Below are 5638 nucleotides of genomic sequence, written 5' to 3' on the forward strand. Positions count from 1 at the left end.
GCATGTGACCATTCATATGGGGTCCATAGACTCTACCGTGTACGGTCTCGATTAGTCGTTTTGCTTCGACTTCTACCACGCATCAGAGTAAGACTTCATGATGCGACTTCTTGTATAGAATACCGTTGCTTAAGAAGAATTGCCCTGTTAGCTTCTGAATGGTCCTTCGATCATTTGGCGTTGCATCTGAGGGGAGGGTTCGATCTTCGAGATATGCCTTGATGTCTGAGTACCATGGTTTTTCTTCAGATTCCTCTACTTCGACGGGTAGACAGTAAGTCGGTTCATCTTGAATTCCAATCTCAATGGGGTCGATGACTAAATCTTCTGAAATGTTAATCATAGAAGCGAGCGTAGTTAGTGCATCTGTGAATTGATTCTTAGCTTTTGACATGTATGTGAATGAAATCCTATCAAAGCACGAGCTTAGTTCATCCAGATACTCGTGGTAAGGGACCAGTCTCTATTATCGAGTCTTCCATTCTCCAGCTGTCTAAGCTTGAATTTCCGAAAACATCGATCTCATCTACCTCAAGATCCAGTGTTGCTTTCAACCCTGCTATGCATGCTTCGTATTCAGCATTGTTGTTGGAATATTGGAACTTCAGTTTGATTGTAATTGGCACATGAGACCCGTCTGGTTTAACCAAGACTACCCCTATTCCGTTCTCCTTTTGATTTGTTACTCTGTCAAAATACATTTTCCAACCTGGTTCCTCATTATCGTCCTCAACCTCAGTAAATAGTATGGCTTCATCCGGGAAGTTCGTTTTTAATGGCTTGTAGTCAGGCAACGGGTGCTCGACGAGGTGGTCGGTGATGGCTTGCCCTTTGATGGCCTTTTGAGTGACATAGATGATGTCAAACTCAGATAATAATAACTGCCACTTCGATGTACGACCTGTTAATGTTGATTTCTCGAAAAGATACTTCAGAGGGTCCAATCTGACAATAAGCATAGTTGAGTAACTAAGTAAATAGTGACATAGTCGTTGAGATGCCCAGACTAATGCACAGTAAGTATTCTCAAGTATCGAATATTTTGCTTCGTACTCAGTAACTTCTTGCTGAGATAATAGATAGCATGTTCCTTCCATCCAGATTCATCATGTTGTCCTAGTACACATCCCATTGACATTTCTTGTATTGAGATGTACATCAGTAGAGGTCGCCCGGGAGTAGGAGGGACTAAGACTGGTGGATTGAGCAGGTATTGTTTGATTTTATCGAGTGCTTCCTGACAGTCCTTGTTTCACTTATTTGGGGTGTCTTTTCTGAGTAGCTTGAAAACTGACTCACAAATAGGTGTAAGCTGAGCAATGAAACGGCTAATATACTGTTTTCTCCCTAGAAATGTCCGAACGTCTCTCTCTGAAGCAGGTGCTTTCATCTTGAGGATATACTTGATTTTTGCCGGATCTATCTCAATACCTCTTCTACTGACAGTGAACCTCAATAGCTTGTCCGATGTTGCCCCGAATAAACATTTTGCTGGATTGAGCCTTAAACTGTACTTCATCAGCCTGTCAATCAATTTCTTGAGATTTACCAGATGGTCTTCTTCAATGCCAGATTTAACGATCATGTTGTCTACGTAGACCTTTATTTCCTTATGAATCATATCGTGGAATAATGCGGTCATTGCCCGTTGGTAAGTTGCCCCTATGTTCTTCAACCTGAACGACATGACTTTATAGTGAAACGTGCCCCATGGTGTGATGAATGCTATTTTTTCCTAGTCTTCTTCTGACATTTTTATCTGATTATAGCCTGAGAAGCCATCCATGAATGAGAACATGTCGTGCCCTGCTGTACTATTGACTAGAGTATCGATGTGTGGAAGTGAAAAATCATCCTTAGGACTGGCCTTGTTCAAGTCTCGATAGTCAACACACATACGTACCTTCCCATCTTTCTTAGGTATTAGGACGACGTTAGCCAACCACTCGAGGTATGTAGAAACTGTAAGAAATCCTACTTCGAATTGCTTCATGACCTAATCTTTGACCTTGAGGGTCCATTCTGACTTCAGTTTTCTCAGTTTTTACTTGATCGACTTACTTTCGGAAGTAATTGGTAGCTTGTGTACAACAACATTTGTATCTAACCCCGACATATCTCTATATGACTATACAAAGACGTCCTGATACTTTCGTAAGAGTTCAACCATTTCTGCTTTCTGTTGCGACGTTAATAAGGCTCCAATTTTGACAATTCGTAGATCATCTTCGGTATCAAGATTGATTGAATCTGTATCCTCAATGTTTGACTGAACTCATTTCTTGTGACGTTCTATCAAGTCTTTGATTTCTTTGGGTGGGTACTCCATTTCGTCCTCATACTCTTCTTCGATCCCCATGAGGTCAAAGTCGAGTTCAAGATCGAAATCATACTCGTCCCTTTCTAACTCTGTTTATTTAGATACTCATTTGATTGACATAGATCCCTTAAAAAAAAAATTTTGATTTTTGGAAAATATATATATTTTTTTAATTTTAAAAGCTTTTTGTTTTTTTTTATTTTTGAGAAATATTTGTTTTTTTGTGATTTTCTAGATACCTGAAATAAGAATAACAATCATGCAAATTCATTAATAAATATAGGGAGCCCTCAAAACAGTCTTTACCCGAGGACGAGGGCTCGTTATGATCCTCGGGCAAACTAGATTCGATTAACGGCATTTTTTTAGGCCTCAACAGTCTCGAGGGTTAAAGGGAATTCCCCCCAGTTATTCAGAACTTCGCCTTCTCTGAGGGGGCGAATGAGATGTGCAAGTGATTTGGTTGGTGGTTCGGAGATAACCATGATTTCCAGTTGATTGTTGTCGGGTTGGGACACAGTCCCTCCTAAGTTTGGTGGGATGATGATTGATGCCCAGTTGATGCCAGTGGGAAAAGGTGATTATTTTCCCTTACTCTTAGTTGCTTCCTTGCTCGTAGGTTCTCGAGTTTTTTCTGATAGACTTTCGTCGGAATCCCCATTGAATAAAACATCAATGCCTTCTATGAAGGATGATTGGGACTCAACAACTGAGTTTTCTTGAATGTGCATAGGTTTGAAATTTACCGTTTTTGGCGTTCTTACTGGTTTTGTCGGCAATAGTTCTGATAAGCTGTCGGGTCTGGTTTGAGACTTCGGGTAGCTGACACTGATGTGAGGAACTTTGCCCAGATTCTAGACATTCGGCTCACAGTTTTGTTTTCTCGCTAGTCGAAATACTTTTTTCTTGTCGTTCATTTCTGCTATATTCTTTTTCGTAGGCCTAAACCCCAGACTGAAATAAGAAGTGTGCTTTTTTACTTCGACCGGTGTAACTTTCCCTTTTCCTCCTGGTCCTAACCTTTGTCTGGGTCGGTAACCTGCTCTCTTCAAAACCTGATCAATCATCAAATTTGTTCTTGATAACTCTGCCTTTACCTTTTCCTTCTCTTTTTCCACATGGTTAACAACAGTAAATTGATATGAATGGTAGAGTGCTTTATCTTTTGTCAGCTCAATATCGATGAATGGCACATCCGGGACTGTTCTAGTTGGAATAAGATTCTCTACCAATACTGATATCATATTTTGCCCCATGATGAATTTGACTCTTTGGTGCAATGAAAAAAGTACAGCTCCTGCTATGTGGATCCATGGTCTACCCAATAACAAGTTGAATGTCGTTGGTATCTCCATGACTTCAAACGTTACCTCAAAGGTGCAAGGACCTATGATAATCGGTAGGTCTACCTCTCCCAAAGAATCCCTTCTCGAGCTATCGAAACCTCGAACAACCTTGTTGTTAGGTTTAACGTGTGATCAGTCGGCATTGAGTTTTTGAAAGGTTTCAATAGGACAAACATTGAGGGCTGAGCCATTATCAATCAGTACTCTAGCAACCATCATGCCCTTGCACATGACCATGATGTTTAAGGGTTCCACGTGCCCCCGCCCTTCTGGCACGAATTCATTCTCTATGCACGCCTTCTGGCACGAAATCATTCTCTATGAAGATAATAGGATTAGGGGGCCATGATATGACCTATTGTTTCTTCCAATTGTGTTGGTGACGTGGTTGAAGGTACGTGTGACTTTCTCAAAATTCTCAACAGTACTTCTTGATGTTCTTCTGACTTTTGTAGCTGACCCAAAATACTGATCTGAGCTGGCTGTTTGTTCAATTGGTCCACGACATTATGCTCACTCTTGCAAATAAGCTTAATAAAATCTGCAGCCTCTTTATTTGACACCTTCACCTTATCTTCTTTCTGGTCATTCTCACTCATTTTGTCATTTTCTTTTACCTTTCTCTTCTCTTCATCTATCATCCCTTTTGTTGTTTCTTTAGCATCTTCTCTAGTGTTTACCCCATTTTTTGATAATCTCTAGCATCTTCCTGTCCTTGTCATATGGCCGATATCCGCCACCATTGCTTTCTCTATGGTCTCAACCCCCGTGGTTGTGGTGATAGTGGTCTCGTAACTCCACGAAACTTCCTGGTTGGAGGTATAGGGGAATGGTTTGGCTGAGCGTATGGTCATTGGAGGTGGATCGGGTTTTACATTGAGAATGAGGGGTGGTGGTGATGATTTAGATATACTGGCGGTAGGAGGAGTTATGTGAGAAGTCGATAGAGTGTATGGAATACTAAGCGGTGGGCGTGAAGATGAAGTGTATGGTATATGAAGGAGGGTCGGGTTGATCCTTGAAAAATTGGCAGTATGTAAGGTATAACCAGAGGAGGTCAGGTAGCAGTGTTTTGATGGTTTGGTGATCCGTAAGGTACAACTAAAGGTGACCGGGTAGTAGTATTTTGATAAGTGGGATGGATGGTGAAGTCGGCCAATCTGAGAGGCAATTATGAATTTTGAGATGGATTTGTTGTGTAGTGGTTGACTGTGTTAACCGTTGACATCCTTGATTCCTTTGTTAAGTGGACCTTGATTTTTGTCCCGATAAGCGTTATCAAATCCGAGGGATTGAAGTCGAGTCTCCGTAAACGACATTTACCCTGTGTCCACTCCCCTCTCTATTGTGAGTAGGTAGGGGGTTTTGATTAATGTTCTATTGCTGGGGTGGGTTGGCAGGTCCATCTAAGATGAGAGCCTTCTTATTGATCAAATTCTGTACCTGATGTTTGAGTTGCCAGCATTGATCTGTAGAATGCCCTGGTGCACCCATGTGAAATTCCTAGAACAAATTGGGATTGTACCCTGGCCATTTGGCAGCCTCAGGGTTTGGTGGACATTTTATCAGATATTCACCCCTGAGTAAGATTGGCAGTAATTCTGATAATGTCATAGGTAACCTAGTGAACACTCTATTTAATATGTTAGGTCGAGCCTGCTGGTTCTGCCCATATAGTGGTGCCTGCTGTGCAACTGGTGGAGGATTTGCCCTGAATTGGTTTTGAGGTGCAGGGTTCCATGCTGGCGATGCTGGTGCCTATGAAGTTGATGGTGCTTGTGGTCTTGGTGCTGGTGAAAGGATGAAGAGGTGACTGTTTGGTTGTATGTTGTTAACAACGGATTCCTGTTGTTGCCCATAAACTTGTGAAATCAAAGATCAAACCGGTTCGGATCCCGTCCTCGATCCGATTTGCTACTTGCATCAGATTTTAGAATGTGCCTGTGGTGTGTCTCAGCAGATGAGTATAGAA

The sequence above is a fragment of the Akebia trifoliata genome, chromosome 9 (assembly GCF_017979445.1).
Source record: "Akebia trifoliata isolate Shusen 1 chromosome 9, ASM1797944v1, whole genome shotgun sequence".
Classification (NCBI taxonomy): Eukaryota; Viridiplantae; Streptophyta; class Magnoliopsida; order Ranunculales; family Lardizabalaceae; genus Akebia; species Akebia trifoliata.